We start from the raw sequence: 20,559 nt of genomic DNA, 5'->3' as shown, positions 1-20,559 counted from the left end.
AGTCTGATGGTCAAAGGGAGGGGCACACACGTCTCCTCCCTTACCAGGGTGGTTTCTTCAGTGGTCTGGAGGAGTAGCTGGGATGACATTTCAAGTTCTCGTTTAGTGTTATTAATTTCGTTTGAGCTGTTGGGGCTAGCAAGGAGAACATATAGTCAAGAGCCAGATAAAGAGCACCTTCAATGATTTTAATAGACACCAGTTACCAGAGGCCAGCGTGGTGACTGTCAAGGACATCCAGCCATTAGGAACTAAGGAGGTGAAAGACAAAAGCCCCCAAGGAAAGGCGGACCTGGTTCTGGCAAATGGTATTCAGGTCCAAAGCGTCACAGGATAGCTTGAGTTCTCAGCTCTCTGTGTCTTATCTTAATCTCAGCCAGATTCAGACTGCACGCCTGCGGACAAAACAAAACGTAGGCAGAGGAGGGTGAGAAGTCACGCTTGCTCCAGTGTTCAGATCACTCTCTATTAGTCCGGAGAGGGAGCTGACAGGTTTGGTCGTGGTCAAGCAGAGGGCCATCTCGAGGTTGTCAGCCACGAAACGGGAGTGAAAGGTTAACCCCGGGAAAGCCGTGAGTTATTGATTTACTTAATCTTAAAAGAAGTGTAAAGCAGGTAAAGAAGTAAGGTCAGAGGAACGGGGCGGAGCCTGGGAACGGCTGGCCCGAGGGCGGGGCGGGCCAGGAGGCGTGTCCTAGCCCTGTTGGACTCGCGCCTGCGCACGGACTACCTGAGGGGCGGAGCCACGCACGCGTGGTGCGCGGGCCCCCGAGGGCGGAGTCCAGGCGGGCGCCGGCCAAGGGAGGGGGCGCGGCGTCCGTGAAGTCCGGCGCTCCCTCAGGCCGAGGAGGCGATGCTGGCTGCCGCGGGGCGGGTGGCTGGGCGGACGGGGAGGTGACGGGACTGTCCCTGGCCCCTCTTCCATCCTCGGGCCGGCAGGTCGCTGGGCGACCCGCATCCGGGCCGCGGACGAGGAGGCAACGCGACCTCCGCACGGTGAGAGCCGGGGGTCAGGGCCGGGGTCGCGGGGGGCGCCCGAGGGTGCCCGGCTCGGGGGCGCGACGCGGGCGGGTGGAGGGCCGGGCGTCCTTGGCCGTCAGCGACCCGGGACGACCCTCGGAGCCCCGGCCCCCTCCGCCGAGCCGCCTGCGGTGCAGGGCAGGCCGGGCGCCCCTGCCCGGCGGTGCTGTGACGGGAAGGGGCCGCGGGGACAGCGGGGCTGTAGCCTTCCTGCACCGGGAAATCAGGGCGAGGCTGAGAAGCCCTAGGATTTCATAGCCAGGATGCTCGCGTTGGTAAGGGAAAGTACCTGACAGCCCGGGCTGAGTGGGATTTATTTATTTATTTATTTAAAATCAGCGAGTCAAAACAAAGACACGCCCTAAAACGTCTTGAGAAAGAACTTTGGTATATTACATTTGGTATATAGATATTATATAGCTATAGGTTCAGATGCTTTTCTCCCTCCTCTCCTTTTTTTTTTTGAAATCTATTTTTATGCAGTTTTAAATGTACCCCCCCTCCCCCTTTGACAAACTAAAGGAAGGGGGTAATTTGTTTGAGGAGTCATTGGTGTTAAAGCCTGGCATTAGATTTCAATAATTGCAAATTCATCATTGCTGCTACCTAGCCAATTAGGCTTTCTGATCTTAGAGTAGGCCTTAGCAGTAGAAACTACTGGTGCACAGACTCTTTGCCGTCCCAGGTTGGAATGTCCTGTTTTCACTTAAGAGAGGGAAGCCAGGCATAGTGGTGCATGCCTTTAATCCCAGCATTCAGGAAGCAAGGCAGGTGGATTTCTGTGAGTTCCCGGCTCACCTGGTCTACGTAGCAAGCTCGAGCCTAGCCAAGGCTACATAGATCCGGTCTCACAAACGAGAGAAAGCGAGCACGGACGAGCATTTACATTTTTTTCAGGGTAGTTATCCGAAATCATTTTTTTTTTTGGTCGAGAACATTAGGCATTAATGGACATATGTATTTAGGTGTTTGATTAATGTGTCGTCATTTAGACTAAAAAACTTAAATCACATTTAATGTGAAAGATAAGTACAAAATTTGTCTTATAATGTGTAATCTATAATTGATAAGGATGTAAACATTGATGAGTGATTTGCATGGATGAAGTCAGTCTTCTTTCCAGATTTTATCGATGTTTGTGTCTCTTAGTTTGTTAAAGCGCATTGTTGTTATGGTTGTGTTTTGTTCTTGTTCTGAACAACATTGACCTCACTCTCCAGGTTAAAAATACTTCCAACCCTTAACCTGTAATTTGTGCTGCTCCTTTAATATGCCGTAAGAAGAAAGCTCGAAGCCATCCTGACAACAGGAACTTTTTCATTCTACCTTTCCTCAGGTAGAATTTTCTCGCTTGTTGCCTCATTGCTTTTTCTGTGCTGGGGAAGAAGAGAACTGTAATGTCATGCTTAGAAGTCCTTGAGTGACATCATGGTCTGTGTTGGTAAAATCCAGTCTTTCCCAATTTTTGGTGCTTGTCTACATTTTCATTTCATCTACAAATATGTGTGTCCTCTCCATGAGACTGCTTACAGGAGACCATAGCTCTCCCTGTCCCCTCTGTCCAGAATTGTCTTCCTAGTAAACATTTTGCCCTTACAACCTTATGAGAAAGACTTTTTTTTTTGAGTTTGAATTTGTACAGGCATCCTGTTTCTTGTTTTTCCTGATCCAGTTGCACCAATCCATTGCACACTTAATGTTGTCAATTGGGAGTTAACGGTTTGCTTAAATATGTCTGCCCCAGGCTTCTGGGTTTCAGGTTTGCTGGAATAGCACATACTACTAAAACCTATATACTAAATGCATTTTGGGGAAAGGGTCCAGGCTTGAATGCCGAGTCACGATAAGCAAAATATTTTTAGCCTTTCTCTCAGTACTAGAAAACTTAGAAAAGAATACCATTATTACTTTTGAAAATGTTTTCCTTATTTTTTTAGTTTTATGTGTTTTGGTGTTGTACCTGCATGAGTGTCTGTGTAGGGAATTCAGAACTCCTGTGACTGGAATTACAGACTGAGCTGCCATGTAGGTGCTGGGAAGTGAACCAGGATCCTCTGGAAGAGGAGCCAGTGCTTCGAACTGCTGACCCATCCCTCTGGTGCCAGCATTACTACTTTTATTTGTTTAAGGATGAAGTAAAAATTGATATTGGATAGGCATGACACCCTAATTATGATGGAAAAAAGTCAGCCTACTTTAAGACAGAGGAATGAGAAGGTCATGCCCAGTAAGGGTTAGTTTAGAACTTCATTTTGAGGTACAGTGATTTGCCCAGTCGTATGGGTAGAAAGGGACGAGCTGGGACTACAAATTAAGTCTTGTTCATCATAGTAGTTCAGTTTTACTCCGTTTATCCTAATTCTAAATCCAATTAAAAAAAGTACATTTATTGTGTGGGAGTGCGTGTGTGTTCGTTCACATTCACACATACTCATGCTCCTGTGCCAGAGTGTGTGGAGGTCGGTTGTGGTAGCGACTTTACCAGCATGTGGGTGCTGGGGAGAGAGCTTTGTCAGACTGGCAAGCAGCACCTTAACCCACTGAACCATCTTGTTCCCTTCTCCCCCTTTTAAAGAGTCTCATTGTAACCTAGGGTAGCCCAGAACTCAATGGGTTGCTGAGCTCCGGCTGACCTGAGATCTCTGCAGCTCCTGTCTCAGCTTTCTGAGTGTTAGGATAACAAAAATAAGCCATCAGTGCCTAGCCTCTAAATCTTAGCAGAGCTTTTCCCATCACATGATGAGCTATGAGAGAGGTATTAGGAGATATTAAAGTTGAAAGATTTTGCGGGTTATTTGGTTGAGTGCTAAGAAAACTTTTTCATTTTGCACAATTAAAGCCTGAAAGTGCAAGTAGCTTGACCCTGTCTCTATTCGGGCTCCTGACTTCATGTTTGAGTGTTTCTCTCTGCGTTGCGGAGAGGTCTGCTTGTGCTTTTGTCCTCCTCTGAGTCCTTAGCTGCCACTCCTAGGGACCTAAAGCCCTTGAGTGACTGAGAAACGTGATACCTCATTTGGGAAAATGGGAGAAACTGGGCTGCAGCTTTCACTTCAGTGTTGGGAGCCTCTGGTTACCATATGGAGATCCTGCAGTTTCTTCTGATGGAGAAGAGAGGTCTTGATGGAATTGGGTGACAGACGGGAAATAGCATGGCTAAAATTACATGTGTAGCTTGTGTGTTGTGAGAAGAGCTGCTCTGATTACTCCTCTGATAGTTTTTTAGGAACAAAAAATGATTATTGTAGATTTACGTTTCAAAAACGTCAGTTTTTAACTATATGCTTAGTGTAGCGGGCTTGATCAGTAGTTCCAAAAGGCTTTTTGTTTTATAAGTGGTCAGAGAAATAAAATCAAAAGAAACCATTCATTGTTTCTTGCTAGTTCCATGTAATTTTATACCATTGATTGATTGGTGTATAAATGTAATCTTTACTCTGTACTTTCATATTTGATGGCTTTTCTTTTTGCTAGTTTTTATACCCTTGGATTATTATACAATGATATAGTTACTTATTTTTAAGTGGACATTAAGTTGCTTATCATTTTGTAAGTAGTATGGTTTGTATATTTAGGGTCCTTGGTGGTGTTACTAGAATGCCACTCCTAGTCGTGTTCGGAAGTCTGCAGTTACGATATTGCCGTGTATTCATCATCTTTTTCTTTCTGTAGACTAAAGGCCCATGGGAGGAATTACAGCATCAGAGGATATGATGGTTTTGTCAGTCTCAAAAGCTCTTGCTAGATTTACTTTAGAAAGATTTGTACTTTTTCCAGCAGAATTCAGTTGACTAATTTTGTCAATACTTTTATGATCTTTTGTTTTGAGTTTATCTTTTTAAAAGATGAAGGTAAGGGTACTCTTTCTGTTTAACATTTAAAGGCACATACAAGTTTTATTTTAATTTATTTTTTTCTCTCCATGAATAGGTTGTTCTTGCCCACAAATTCATGGAAATTTTCGTGTTAGCATTAACAGTGAAATACTATCTTTTGTTATTTTTTAAATATTTATTAAGACAGTTTCATGAAAACTAGGCTGACCTTGATTCCTGATCCTTCTTACCCTGCCTTCCATGAATTATAGGCATGTACCAACATACTTGTCTTATTTTTTAGTACTGAAGACTTGGTAGCTTTTTAGAATTTTATTAGACCCATTGGCTATAAATGACCTTGGTAATTTGTCTTTGAATTGTGAGGGCTGAGTATGATGATCCCCATCATCTGAAGCATGGTGCTTATTTAACTTCCAGAGCCATCATCCTATTTCAGGTCCCTTCATACGCTGGGATTATAGGCCTGAGCCATATTTCTGCTTGGTGCTTATTTTTGAAAGATGAACTATGGGAACAAATATTTATTAGACATTTAACAGGATGCTTCTCAACTCTTTAGACTTATATCCCAATTACTTTTTAAATATTCTTGAGTATCTTAATGGACTTTTGCTTATATGAATTACAGTTTTTGATATTTATCAAAGTACAAATATAAATTTATTGATTGCTTAAAGTAACAAATCTATCATATATTAAAATTGTGATAAATTTTAAGCAGACCAAAGCATTCATAAATGTAGTGTATTTGTTTACATTTTTGTTTATTCAGGGTTGACCAGAAGGTCATTTCTGACTTGAACTGTTTATCATTTAAAAAGCTACAAATCAAAACCTTGTTATCTGCTCTGTTTTTGGCGGGTGTGTGTGTGTCTGTGGTGGTGTTAGTGATTTAACCTACACAGATAAGAGAGCCCAGAACAATAGTTACCAGATAAACTACACTAATACCTGGCACGGCAGTGTTTCTTACTTCTATTCACTGGCCACATAGAAGGTAGGTAGGATCTTGGTAGCTTCGTTTTATGGATGACACATAAAGGGATCTGCTGAAGATAGTGTAGGTAGCTTTAGCAAGCAGTGGACAGGGTCTGGTCTGTCTTTAGAAGACACTGTTCCAAATGTGTATTATCTTATTGCTGTGCTAAAGATTGGACTTTCTCTTCTGGGCATTTGAAAGATAAATTTTAAAAACCAAACCAACAGTTCCTGACAGGTGAAGTTTTTTTTTTTTTTGTTTACCTTTTCGTGTTGACTAGTAGCTTAATTTGAATACAGTTGGAGGATTTGTTGGTCTTAAAAATACCCTATAATATCTCTTAGAGAATTGGCTGATATAGCAGCATAGAAATATATTAAGCTGTGTTTCTTATAGAAGGCTATTGAACTAGATCATATGTGAAATAAGGTCTGAGGTAGAAGTGGAGATTGCAGGTATTTTTTGAGAGAGAAAAGACTGAGTAACCCTCTATAAGAGATGGGAATGTAGAGTGGTGATTGGAAAGAGCTGAGCTGGAGTGCCCTCATCGTGCTTTGTTGTGTTCTTTTTCCATTGCTCTGTGATAAATTGTACCTCATCCTGTGACACATCTAATTCCTATCTGATTGTGTGCTTGTCAATGGTAAGGGCTGAGTAGCAAGTATGAGTGAAGACTGCATAATGTGACACTGGATGAAGAAATAACAGATCATCCAGTTGAAAGGAGTGACCAAGAAAGCAAGCCCTGGAATATCACAGCCATAGCAGAACTGAGGAAGTGCAAGTGAGCCAGCCCAAGGACATACTGGCACACTCTCCTTTGAAATGCCATCCCAGGCTGTAGTCAGTTCATGTGACAGTTCTCTTGCTGCTGACAGCTCTCCCACCCCCATATTTTCTCAGCATTCTGTGGCTTCCTGTCTCTTTTTGTTTCTAACTTCTGATTGCCAGGGTGCTGATGCTGGGGTGTGACTCAGCCTATTAAGAGATCAGCCAATCAGAATGCTTCTTTCTTTTTGGTGACTTGACCAGTCAGAAAACATTATGTGTAGTCTTCGAGCTTAGCTCTTGTCTGGTGAGTTAGTTGCTTTATGTCTCAGAGGGAATCTTTGGTTTTAGAGATTTGTGGTTGCTTAAATTGACACCTGGAGCTATGAGGAGCTAGAGGAGTCTTAAAGACTACATCCACGAGAATCCCCCTACCCCTATTTTTTTTTTTGTTGATTAGTATCTTAATTTGAATATTAGTGGATCATTTTTTGAAAACTATTGGCCTTAAAAATGGCACCAATTATTGCAAATAATCAAGAATCTCTGTTTTCTCTATATGAACATTTAAATAAATTTATGCATGACAGGTTGTTTTAAGTTTACTTGGTTAGTTCCTAACTTCCTTTTTTTTTATTTAATAAGCTGGGGTCTTCCTATGTAGCCCTGGCTGGCCTGGAACTCAGAGATCTATTTGCCTCTACTTTTTGCTTGGTGAAGCAGAAGCATGGTGGTCCATAGTTCCCTGTTTTCACGTTAAGCATTGAAAAGGCCAGATGTGCTTATGGTAGCCTTGTGTGTTGCCAGATGTTTTATTCCAATCATTCTTCACCATTTAAAATGCAAAAAGAACAATTTCTAATCCTATGGCTTTGGCTTGCCTGCCTTCCTGCCCAGCCACCTCCCCACACTAAGATATCATGATCTCTGATGAGTGAACTGGTAGTATACACTAGGGACAACAGAGAGGCAGCCATCAAAGGTTCTTTGACTAGTTCTTGTCATCATATTAATGATATTTGGTTGCAGCCTGAGTGCTTTGTAGAAATTTGAGAGCTTTCTCAGACCATTATGTCTTGGCAGCCAATGTTAGGTTTGAAAGTTCCAGTTTTCTCAGACCACAGCTTATAAAAGCAGGAACTCTTCATAACAGCTCTTAAGTGTGTAGAATGGGGTTGATATTATTTTGGACAGAGTTGGTGGCCAGTTTACAGGAAACAGTCAGGTGGTATTTCTTTTCAAGGGATGGAGAAACAGAGAAAACCATTTTTTCTTTGCCCTCCCTACTTTCTGCTTCATCATAGTGTGTTTAGCATTATTTTTGACCTTAGCTAGAGTTATGTACTTGTGTGTGTGTCCTGTCTTGCAGTCAGTGTTTCTCCAGGACTTTAGAACTTCTACATAGTTCATTTTTGAAATCCTGACTTTAAAAACAGATCAAGTCTGAATAGAATCAGTCATCACCATTGATAGGTGAGCACTTGCTTGGCATAATTTAGTGAACTAAACAATTCATATGTCTTTTGGGGCATACATACATGTGAGACAATACAAAAGAAAAGTATGTATATTTGTAGTATCTCAGCTGCTGCAGTGCTGTTGGGAGAGGTAAGGCAGAATGAGTGGAATGAGGTGGGGGATAGTGCTGTTTTTCACATGGTGGTTGGGCAAGCTCTGATCAGAACTGATTCTTGGGCAGACATTTTAAAGGATAAGTGTGGTCTGTGCAAACTTTAGAAGAGAAGACTTTTTTATAATTAATATTTTTAAAAATAATTTTTTAGTGTGGTATGACGTGTTTATTTGCATGTGTGTGCATGTTGTGTGCATTTGTGTGTGGAGGCCAGAGGTGGGTGTTGAGTATCTTCCTCAGTTGATCTCCACTTTGATTTTTGAGGGAGGGTCTCTCATTGAACCTGGAACTCATTGGTTCAGCAAGACTAGCTGGCCAGTGTGTTCTAGGGAGCTCCAGTCTCCACCTGCCCAGAACTAGCATTACAGATAGATGTTACAATGCCTAGCTTTTTATGACGGTGCTGTGGATCTGATTTTAAGGCCTCATGTGTATATAGTAAGTGCTTTATTGACTGGGCCACCTTCTCATTCTTATTGGAGAGAATAAACATGGAACAGGGTGCAGAGATCCTATTCTGTATACTTGGTCTGTTTTCAGAGTGACGGGTATTTTAGTTGAGGCATCAAAGGGAATGATTGGCAAAAAGTATGTCTTGATGTGGAATTTTCCTCTGTATGTTGTGAATATGATTGGTTAATAAAGAATTTGTCTTGGGCCTGGCAGGGCAGAATAGAGGTAGGTGGGGAACACTAAACTAAATGCTGGGAAAAAGAAGGTGGGATCAGGAGAAGCCTTGCCGCCCTGCCAGAGGTGGACGCTGGGGATGGAAATTTACCTGGTAAGCCACAGCCACGTGGCAATACACAGATTAATAGAGATGGGTTAATTTAGGATATGAGTTATCCAAAATTACCCTTAAGCCATTGGCCAAACAGTATTGCAAATAATATTGTTTCTTTGTGATTATTTTGCGGCTGAGCAGCCGGGAACAAATAAACAGCTTCCTATTACAGTGTCTGAGAAGTGTGTTGGGTAGGGGGAGTTGGACCATTTGTGGTTGTGTAGACTCTGAAAGTTCAAAGCCACTGAAGAGTTTCAACTTTATTTTTCTGGAGATTAAATTTTGGCTCTCCTAATTGCAAACTGCAGAGTTACATCCTTGGCTTTGCTTGTTTTAAGTGATTCTCTCTGCTGCTAAGTAGAGAATGTCAGCATTAGGGATGAGTGAGATCATTTAGCCAGCTGCAACAATAAATCCCTTTGGGTGATGGCATTGATTTTAGACAGGAGTTGGGAGAAGTATTATATCCTGCATTTATTTTGAATACAGAGACAATGATTTGTTGATGGATTAGATCTGGCATGAAAAAGTGGAATAGAGTTGACATTGATAAGTAAGACTGCATAAGAAGCAGGTTTTAGGGGAAAAATTAATGAGTTTAATTTTGAATATGCTAAGTTAGCAGTGGGGGCTCTGCAGGTATCTGGGCAAAGGTCTGGGCTAGAGATACAAGTTTTCTGTGATTGGCAGATAACATTTAATGCCCTGAGAACTGATTAATATAGGTTAGGGAATGAGTGTGGCTGGGGAAGTCCAGATACATTCTTTAAGATCTTAGAGTGCTGAGAAATAGACAGACACATACAGGCACACATGTACACACACACACACACACACACACACACACACACACACACACACACGTGAAGGCAGAAAGTAAGTGGTTTCAGAACAGCCAGGGCTATGCAGAAAAATGCTGTCTCAAGAAAGAAAAGGAAAAAAAAAAGAGTAAATGGTATTCATGAATTCAAGTAAGAAGTTTTATAAGGGAGGAAGGTATAGTTGTTTGTTTTTTCACTCTTTGACTCTTTTACTCTTTTGGGGACCTACCACCTAGCTCCCAGATAAATCATACATGGAGTGTTACTATTATTTATAAATGCCCAGCCTTAGTTTGGTTTGTTTCTAGCCAGCTTTTCTTAACTTAAATTATCCCATCTATCTTTTGCCTCTGGACTTTTATCTGTCTCTATTCTGTATACCATTCTTACTCCGTGGTTTGCTATGTAGCTGGGTGGCTGCCCTTGATGTCCTCCTCCCCCTGTTCTCTTGCTCCTTCTTTTTCTCCTATTTATTCTCTCTGTGTGCCAGCCACTCCTGTGCTTTCTCCTGCCTTGCTATTGACTGTTCATCTCTTTAGTAGACCATTCAGGTGTTTCAGACAGGCAAAGATCACAGCTTCACAGAGTTAAATAAATGCAACATCAAAGAATACAACACTCTTTGCATCATTTAAACAAATGTTCCACAGCATAAACAAATGCAGCATCCCTTAAAATAATATTCCACAACATTTTCCCATTTTCGTCTAAATTAAAATAAAAGGTTTTAACTTTAACATAGTAAAACTACATACAGGCAAAAACAGTTATTAAGAATTAAATTTACAATATTCAGCCCATTTGTATTTAGCAAACTCAGAGAAAATACTCCATTATCTATATTATCTTAGTGAATCCAAAGTTTTACTCATAATTTGCTTTCTATCATTAAAGAAAAGCTGCAACTATATCTTCAACTCCATAAAAGACCTCCCAAAGGGTATACTATTACCTAATGTTACAGAGACATTTTGCTGCCTGGACAGTCACCTAAAGTTCCTCTGCAGTGGTGGAACATCTATCACAAGCCCAGAGTATCTGGTCAGACTTTCCAGTAGAGCAGGAAATATGAAGGACTGTCCCACCTTGTATTAGCAAAATTCATCAGTTTTCCTGTGTGTCCTGCAGAATGTCTGGCAGCCTCTTCTATGAAGCAGGAACTCTGAAGGACCATCCCACCTTGTTTTGGCAAATTCAGCAGTCACTTCCCTGTGGTTTCTACATGTTCAATTTATACAGTATACAGTCAGGAAGTGAAGGCCAAAGCAGTTTCTTGCCCTAATGGCTAATCTTGCTATATTGAAAGCAAACTCTTAGGGAGTTTCTTCGATGCCCAATCTTTTCTTCTGAGTAAATTGGTGCTGCCAGGAACAGATGTGTCTGAACTGTCATTAAAAAAACCTCAGGTTATTAAATATCTTAAATACTGTGTTCTGTAGGTCTATGAAGTGTTTGAAGGCCATTTATCCAAAATTTATCTCTGTATGATCTTTAAAACATGCTTAACATATCTACAAATTTGATTGTTATAAATGACTACTAACCTATGTTTCTTGATTATCTAAATAGTTTATAATAATAGCTTTCAAAAACTAGAATTTTACCTTACATTTTTAAATGAGGTACCTAGGTACAAAACCGTAAATAAGAGTAGAAACATATATACAGTATAACAAAAATAACATAATTTATATCAGTATACCAAAATCTATGCCAATGTAAAATATGAGATGAATAGTTGTTTTTTTATCCTATATTTCTATATTCTTCTAAATGATAACAAACGTAACCCACAAAAATAACCAAAGACTACTCACACCCCAAAATATTGGGAATGTGGGTGTCACTTTCTCTAGACTACATCCTGTTGTCTGTGGGTGAAGGCATTTTTTAGGAGTCCCTGAGAAAATTTGAGATAATGGCCAACTTCTGGGAAAACCAGTGATAACCTTTGTTGATATATATCACCTGTCAAGATTCAGGAAGTCTCCCTTGATCAAAGCTGATCCATATTAACCTTAAAGGAATCCACAGTCTCTAGTCCCTGTGGGAACAAAACCCCAAGCACTTTTGATTTGCATTTGACGAATACTTTTTTGACTTCTTTTTAAAATTTAAGATAGCCCTAAAGTATCATGGTTGGTTCAATTTTTCAGTTCTGTTCTCAATTCCATGTCCCCTAGCAGCTGTCTTTTGCTTATTAGCATTCAAAAAATTCAAAATCAACATACTATTATATAGGATCATATTCCCTGTGTATTTCCCATCTTTTGCCTCTGAGCTTTTATCTGTCTTTATTTTGTATACCATCTTTACTTCTTACTCTGTGGTTTGCTACGTAGCTGGGTGAGTGCCCTTGATGTCCTTCTTCCCCTGTTCTCTTGCTTCTTTTTTTTCTCCTTCTGTTTATTCTCTGTGCCTGCCAGCCACTCCTGTACTTTCTTCTACCTTGCTATTGACTGTTCAGCTCTTTAGTAGACCCTTCAGGTGTTTTAGACAGGCAAAGAATCACAGCTTCACAGAGTTAAACAAATGCAACATCAAAGAATGCAACACATCTTTGCATCATTTAAGCAAATGTTCCATAGCATAGACAAATGTAACACATCTTAAAATAATATTCCACAAAAGGGAGTGATCAGCTGTGTCAGATTGATGCCTCATTGATGATTGTTAGGTTTAACTGTTGGGTTTATGGAGAAGTGGTGGAGATGAGACTTGATTTTTGTTGATGAGGAGTCAGTTGGCAGAGAGGAATCTTAGATGGCAGAGTAGATAGTTTTTTAAAGGAATTTGTTAATCAGTGAACTTGAAAAAGTATCAGTGGAAACATCTAGAATCAAGCAATGGTTCATTTTTAAAAAAATGTAGGTATTTTATAGTATATTTGTATGTGCACTTAAGTTATATTCAGCTAATGGAGTGATCCAATAGAGGAAAAATACAGGAGCCATTTCTTTGAGGCACTTATGAAGTTAATTTAAGCACTCAAGCTCCATCATACCACACCTGGTCTTAGCCGAAGGGCTGAGAAACGAACCAGCATGACTTTTATCATTGCTATAACAGACTACCTGACAGAACACTTAAGAGAGGAAGGACTAAGTTTGGTTCATGGCTTGAAAAGGTACAGTTGGGGGCTGGAGATACGGCTCAGCGGTTAAGAGCACTGATTGTTCTTCCAGAGAGAGGACTTGGGTTCAATTCCCAGCACTCACATGGCAACTTACAACTGTCTCTAACGCAAAGTTCCGACACCCTCACAGACATACATAGAGGCAAATAAAAAAATAAGTTACAGTTCATCATGGTGGTGGGAAAAGCATGCCCTCCAAGTGTGAGGCTGCAGGGCACATTGTGCCTGTTAGGAAATGAATTCGGGCTAGAAGCTCAGCTGGGCTGTATCTCACGCCACTTCTTCAGTTAGATATCATCTCCAAATGACCTGCAACCTTTCAAAATAGCACCACTGGTAGGGACCAAGCAGTCAAATACAGGAGACTATGAGTGTGAGGGACATTTTATATCTAAACTGTAACATAGGTCGATGCATATGTCCTTGTTGTTTTTCCCCCAAAATAAATACAGTGGCTACTTAGCTGAGAGATGGATGGACAAATCCACCCCTTTCATTATTTTCTAATCGAGGGTTGATTCTCATCAGTTCAAAATTTAGTTTCTATACATAGGTGATCATATTTTTATAATTATAGTGAATGAGCTTGGTAGCCTCATATTCACTGACTATTTTTCAGCCGTTTTGTTCATTGTTTGTTCTGTTGTAGATTCTAACGATTTGGTAATCTGATGTGGTGGTTTTACTCTGAGGTATCTCTTAAAATAGAAGTAAAATTAAAAACTAAAACAACAAAATTTAATTGATGTATAAATAAATGCTCGACTTTTTAGAGGAAAACGGGATGATTTTTTTTAACCGCCTCTTTTTTTCTAGTATGCCTGACACATATATAGCCACCTGATGATCCCTGGGATGATGAACTCAAACTGTCCAGGGTGCATGCGCCTTTCAACGCTTTGCAGCCTCCTGTGGTTTCTTTTCGTTTAAGGGGTCATCATTCTGCTGGAGCAGCTTTGCAGTTGCTTCCTAGTATTCTCCACAGGGCCAGGTTCCACACTTCCTCCTTAGCACTGACCTATTTTCTTGACTTCAGGGTTTCTGAATCTAATCAGGTCCTATTTATTGAGTCTTCTGTGACTCCTTGTCTACAGATGTTACTTTCCCTTCTTTTATGCCTCTTATTCATTCTGTGCCCACACATGTTTTAGGGATAATGGACCATTTTCTTTTTAGGATTATAAGGTAAACACAGAAAATCTTCTGTGAGCTCCTTTGCTTATTGTCTGTTGTGGTTCCAGGACAATGAGACACTGGACATGGACCATGGACTTTTGCAAATGCTAGTCCTTCCTCATTTTCTAAGCATTCCTTCAGCATCTTAATAACTTATTAAATTGCATCCTTTTTTGTTGTTGTTTGAGATAGGATCTCACAGTGTAGTCAGTGTTAACCTTGATTACACCATCTGGAGTTACAGGTGTCCTTGCGGGAAAGTTTGCTTTCCTGACTGGTCTCTGTTTGCTCCAGTATACCCGGTGGAGTTTTATTAGTCTTGTGACTAAGTAAAATATCAGTATTGACCCAGTTTAAACTACACATTTAGCTGGACATTTATATAGTTTAGTTTGTATGTGCTACACTGAAAGAAGCAATATAAATAACTCTGTGTGTGTGTGTGTGTGTGTGTGTGTATGTGTGTGTGCGTATGAGAGAGAGAGAAGGGGGGGAGTGTGGGCAAGTATGTACCACAGTGTATGTAGGGCAGAGGGCTTCTGATACTGATTCTTTCCTTTGGCTCTGGGTTCTAGGGATGGAATTCAGGTGTTCAGGTTTGCACAGAAAGTGCTGGTACATGCTAAACCATCTCTGGCTGAAATAACATTCTTAAAGACAGAGTTATATATAATAACCTTAGGGAACTAATTCTGTATTTAAATATTCTTGTCAGCAAATAGTAAGATTTACTGAGACTTTTATAATGTATGTCAGATATATATGTGTTTGAGATTTTCCTTTGGCTGTTCTCATTCATATTCATTCTCTTGCCCCTTCATATTTCTAAGAATATTGTCCTTAGTCATCTTCCACTGTGAAATTCAGGCTGTCTTAAAACCTTCCTTAAACATGATCTACCTCCTAACAGCTTTATTAGTGCTTGTCACCATCTCATAGGTCACTTAGATTTCTCTGCAGTCTCCCCTAACAGAGTTACTGTCTTCATTTAGAATTTGCCAGACATTTTTGGAAGCTTGCTGTGGTCTTGCCTTGTTAGTACTAGTAATGAGAGGCAGAATAAGAGAAGACTGCATCTGCAGATGATTGTGGTACCATGTGTGACCCATAGTAAAGCGTCACAGTGGGACGTCTAGGGGACTGTGGGAAGATAGGAAACAACCAAAGTGTGGTTCCCATACACCACTCAAGGCAACCTTTGACAGCGTGTAGGTCTCCTACAGTTTACCTGAAGTCTGACAGTGTCTGCCTACAAGCAGCATCTGATTCCACCAGGTGAAGGTTTAGCCTGCTAAGACCTACTTCAGATGCCCATGACAGGCAGCCTTTTGTGGCCTGTGCTTATGACTGACAGGTTATATAAACTGGTTTTCCCTGACTCCTCCTGGAGTTTATTTAATTTGCTTATTGTTGTTATAAAGGCCATTACAGAAGGTTGGATGAATAATCAGATGGCTGGAGCAGGCACGTGGATGATGCTCGTGGCCTTTATGTTCTTTCTGGGCATACCTGTCTTAGGCAGCCCTTCATGTCCAGCACTCCAGAAGCTTGGTGAACTGTGTTCCTTGTTTTCTTATGGAGGTGTCATAATGTGGGCACAATTGATTATATTGTTGGCCTTTGGTGATCAGCTTGACCTTTAGCCCCTCTCTGGAAACTTAGGGAAAAGCTGAAAGTCCAACTTTCTAATCATCATTTTGGTGACTCAGCTTCAGTCCTGAGGTCATATAAGGGCACTGTCTCTCCATTAGCACACAGAAGAAGTACTCATCACTGGAGATTCTCTGCCAGGAACCCCAGGGCTCAGACCAGCTATGTATTTCTCATTACACAATAATGTCTCAGGCATCTTGGGGGAGTATCTTTCACATATATTTCTTAAGTTTTAGTTTTGTTGTCACCTGCCACTTTTAGGTCTTTGTTGTTATTTTTACATGATTTTAAGTCCTCTTAATAGCTTTGGTCTTAATTATCTTGTCATTCAGTTTAGGAAATACCCAATCTTCAGTTTTTCTTGGGGGAAAAAAGCCCCTTTCCTTCTCTTCACAGCATAAAGTCCCCAAACAACACCACCTGGACTCTGTGCTCTGCTCTGTAAACCTTCCAGCCAGCAAAGTTTTTTACATTGTCTTTTAAATGCATGCTGTATTATTCCCCTTTTGCCATTATTTGAGTCATCTTTTCTCCCGCCCACTATTGTACCTTTACTTTCTCAAATCCGCAGTGAACCTTTTAGTTCTTGGCACCCTCTCTTCCCTTGTCTTCAGAGGCATCACTCAGTTCTCTTTCCCCCTTTCTTTTCATTTGATTTATTGGCCTTTAATTCTGTGGTCATTTACTTTCTTGGGTTAGTTTGAGCAGGCAACTCAGTAGCTCCCTGACTTTGTTCTCTGGTCTCTCGTTTATCATTAGTTGTTCAGTTTTGATGGTTCTGTTTCTTCTCCATTTCCTTGGACTGCCTCTGAATAGACTACTGTAAAATGTCCTTTCAGAGTAAATCTGCTTAGTCTCTGGTTTTCTGTATAATTTGTCTTCAGGAAATGTGTTGGTTATAGCAGAATACCAAAAGCTAAAGTATTTTTGTGTTGACCTCCTAGAATAGTACTTGAGCCAAAGGCTAGGTCTTCTCTATCTACAAAAGGTTACTTTTCAACATCTCTATAGATACACTGTTATAATTTCTTTTTCTGAGAAATTTTATTTCAGGAATAGGGATATTATTTGCTAAGATTATTAGAAAGAAGCATGGGATCTGATTTCCGATTGGGAGAATTGCTGGGAACAATCTTAACAGGATTAAAAAGAAGGTTATTTTTAATTTCATGTATTTATGTGTGTGTCTGTGTGAGTTTATGTGCACTGTGCATGTGGAAGGTGTTCTTAGAAACCAGAGGGTTTTGGATGCCCTGAATCTGGAGTTATGGGAGGTTGTGAGCTGCCTAATGGGGGTTCTGGGAAGCTGGACCTGGTTCCACTGTTGAAGCAGTGAGCGCTCTAAGTCATCTCTCCAGCCCTAGCAGGCTGTCTCTGTAGTGGGATGGAAAAGATACTAGAAGCTTGCAAGTAACAACTTGGCTTCTAGTGCCCTAATGTGAGGTCAGGATTAATTAACTGTAAGAAGATTGTGAGACTGACAGTAGACAGAAATGTGAGCTTCAGTGTGGAGTATTTTAAGCTAATTCTTGAGTAATACCTTGAAGAGAAGCTGTTTAGCTGTTGGTTAATAACCAAGAGAAACTCCGTATACAACTGTTGCATGTTCCTGAATGGTCTTGACATAATGTCCTGATTCATGAGAGGTGGTTAGTGCCGTTCATTATCGTAGTTCCACATCACCCATAAGATGAAGTTAAAGCATTGAAATCCTCCTGGAACCTGGGTGTAGGGATAGAAAAGCTGTTAAGTTTCTGGAGACTTTTATTTGATTACCTGCAGTAGCTTACATATTATTTGTCTGATTTGTAACATTGCACATTAAAATACTTTAAAATTGAAGAGTTGTTTGGCATGGTGTTATACACTGAATCCCAGCACTTTGGAGGCTGAGGTAGGTTTCAAGGCCTGACCTACATTGGTAGACTCATTGATACGACAGATGTATGGATCAGATAGAACAGTTATAGAACATTTACATTGTCTGTGGGTGATGCTGGAAAAAAACACTGTGTGGAATGAAATTATTCATGAGAGTGAACTCAGGTGTAATGGTGATTTAGGTGTGTAACCTGAGGTTAGAGAAGCTAAATCTGGAAGGTTGATTGAGAAATACGAAGTGGAACAAGCCAGCCGGCCGGTCACTTCTTTGTATTGGCCATTAGGTGGCAGTGTCATCTAGTTAGTTGATTTTTGGAAAAGTTTGTAGTTTGTTGGGTCTGTGTTTAAGGAATACTTAGAAGGAAACAGTTTCTTAGAAATTTATATAAAATGTTTTATATCGTATGTGTTTAGGTTTTACAGTTCTCAGTATGTTTAATGGGGCACACTTTGAAGGAGAATTTTGGTGGAATAGAATTAGTTGTTCTTTGAACAGTGTGGCTAGTCAGCTCTGTGGATTGATGTCTGCGGTAGAACAGAGTCCGGCCTGCCGTTTTTGTCACTTCCCACACCCTCAGGAAGTGCTCTGCCTGGCTGTGGGGCCCGTGTGGATGACTCCTGGACTTCATGGTACACTGCAGGCTCCCCACACTGACTCTGTGACTCAGGAGCATTTCCCACAGTGTGTGCACAGACCTAGATGTGTAACTGAAACGCTTGCTTTACTGTGTGTGATTCCCTTTTGTATATTATAGGCAGTTCTTGTTGCAGGGACTCAGAAAAGACTGCTTCAGATATTAAAATTATTTTTAAGAAACAACTGAACATTAGTAAAGCTGCTGAAACTGTAACTGTCTTAGGGTCTGTGCTGATTTTCTTATGTAAAACACAAAATGAAAAACGTTTATTTAAAATAAAATTTTGTTGATACAGTTGCCAAATTGTTATAGGGTTGCTATAACAAAATATTTTAGATAAGTAATTATATGCATGGAAATTTATTGTTTATAGTTCTAGGACTTGGAAAATCCAAGATCATTTTCCTACATATCAGCTGTTCAGTGAGAGCTCTCTTTCTCAGGGATCACACTCTGTGTCCTCACGTGGAAATGATGGAAAATCAGCTGACTTGGGTATTGGGGAGAGCAGCAAGTGCTCTTAGCTCTGAGCCAACTTTCTAGCTCTTTTGTTCTTTAAGGACCAATGACTGTGGTCTGCATAATTTGTTTGGTCTCATCACTTTCAGTACCCAAGGAGAAGTCCATATGTAACTGGTTGCCCTGGCTAGATCTCTGGGGATCACAGGTGCCACCGTATTTTGTTTGCTGCACACTTCTTTCTTAGGGTCAAGCTGACTTGCTTTTCTCCTCCAGTCTATGCTTCAGAACTTTCTTACATCAGCTGGTTGTGGTCCATGTGTAAGTTGTGCCCTTACATCATGCTTCTATTTAGAAACTTATTTTTCATTTTCTACTATTGACTTCTTAGCCATCTAATTTCTTGAGGTGGCTAAAAGTATTTTATGTATACTGTATCGGGACAAATTCTTGTTCCCTTTGTGATAGTTGACATCTGCTTTTTTAAGTTTCTTGGCACTATATTTAAATGTGTTTGCATGAAGAAAAGTTGTTTTATAATACAGATTTGGGGGTGGAGCAGGGGGTCTTTGTAAATTCAAGGCCAGCCAGTACTACACAGTGAAACCCTGTCTATAAAAAGAAATACGATTTCTGTCCATGTTATAATTCATTGTCCAAAGGTACTTCTGTTTCCTCACTGTGATGTTTTCTAATACACCTCCAATATATGTATCATTTGATTTTAAAATTATTTAATGTTTAATTATGTGTCTGTGTATGGGTTTGCAAGCATGAAAGCAGAGACTGGAAAAGGGCATCAGATTTGGAGGTGGAGTTACAGGCAGTTTTAAGTCATCTGTCATAGATGCTGGAAACTGAACTCAAGTCCTCTGGAAGAGTAGTACATTCACACAGCTGCTAAGCCACTTCTCCAGCCCTTTAATTTAATAGAAATTACTTAGCCTTTCTGTGTTTAGTGTCTTCATTTTAAGAGTAAAGATATTAATTTCATACAGTAGTTTTGAAGATTTTTGTATACATTAATAAGAAATTCTAGATTGGTTAACATGTAGAAGTATAAACTGCTGTTTCAGTTGCCTCTCTATTTAGCTCATGGAGAGAGCCACTGGCTTGGGTTCTGTTGCCCCTTCAGTTCCTGTATTAACTTGGACAGGTTACTTAGCTCCTCTACTGTATAATCAGTTGAGTTATCTTTAAGGTCTGGGGGCACGTGAGGAGGTCAGCCACATCCCCTTTTGGCTTGGGCAGACAAAAATCAACCAGTGTTTGGGTACCATTATGGTGAGAGAGTACAAGGTTGGGAGTTGAAAGAGAGGAAGAGGCAATCTATGTGCTGGGGAGGGAGGCAGATCTTAGGGGGTGAGGTCAGTGAGGAACGGGCTGACATGGATGGCCTGCTTGTACCCAGGTGTGTGGTGATTGCTGGGCATGGGATGCTACCGAGGGCCATGTTGTGGGCCGTGGTCCTGACACAGCACTGGGGGTCTCTGTTGATGTCTGGCTCCTGATACTTCTGAGGACCATGTGGACGCCTGGAGTCTGAGCTTCCACCTGCGACCATGTTAGTGTGTGAAGACTATGCCGCCAGTGGGGTCATGCCAATCTGGGTGATTTGTGGTGCCAGCTGGGGCTACAATGACTTCTGGGCCTGGGCTGCTGCCAAAGATCATGTTTGGTCCTTATGCAACCAATATCTGTGTCATTGTCCATGACTCATGTTGCCATCAAAGGCCACATGACTGTCCAGGATCCATGTTGGTGTCCAAAGTCAG

The 20,559-nt window shown here is 40.8% G+C and overlaps 1 protein-coding gene across 6 annotated transcripts in view; it reads left to right on the top strand.

The window, feature by feature from the left end:
- The first annotated feature begins 765 nt into the window (after window positions 1–765).
- Window positions 766–20,559, top strand: part of Ccser2 (coiled-coil serine rich protein 2) — a 115,912-nt gene continuing 96,118 nt past the window's right edge. For all 6 annotated transcript variants that reach the window (XM_041662498.1, XM_041662493.1, XM_041662497.1 and 3 more), the window contains exon 1: window positions 766–996. The gene's annotated coding sequence lies outside the window, so the exon portion shown is untranslated. The remainder of the gene's footprint in view (window positions 997–20,559) is intronic.

This window comes from Microtus oregoni, unplaced genomic scaffold, assembly GCF_018167655.1.
Source record: "Microtus oregoni isolate MIOR12 unplaced genomic scaffold, Mior012 000013F_ref0000133, whole genome shotgun sequence".
NCBI classification, from domain to species: domain Eukaryota; kingdom Metazoa; phylum Chordata; class Mammalia; order Rodentia; family Cricetidae; genus Microtus; species Microtus oregoni.
The sequence above is the reverse complement of the archived record's forward strand: the minus strand, read 5'-3'. Positions and strand labels throughout refer to the sequence as shown.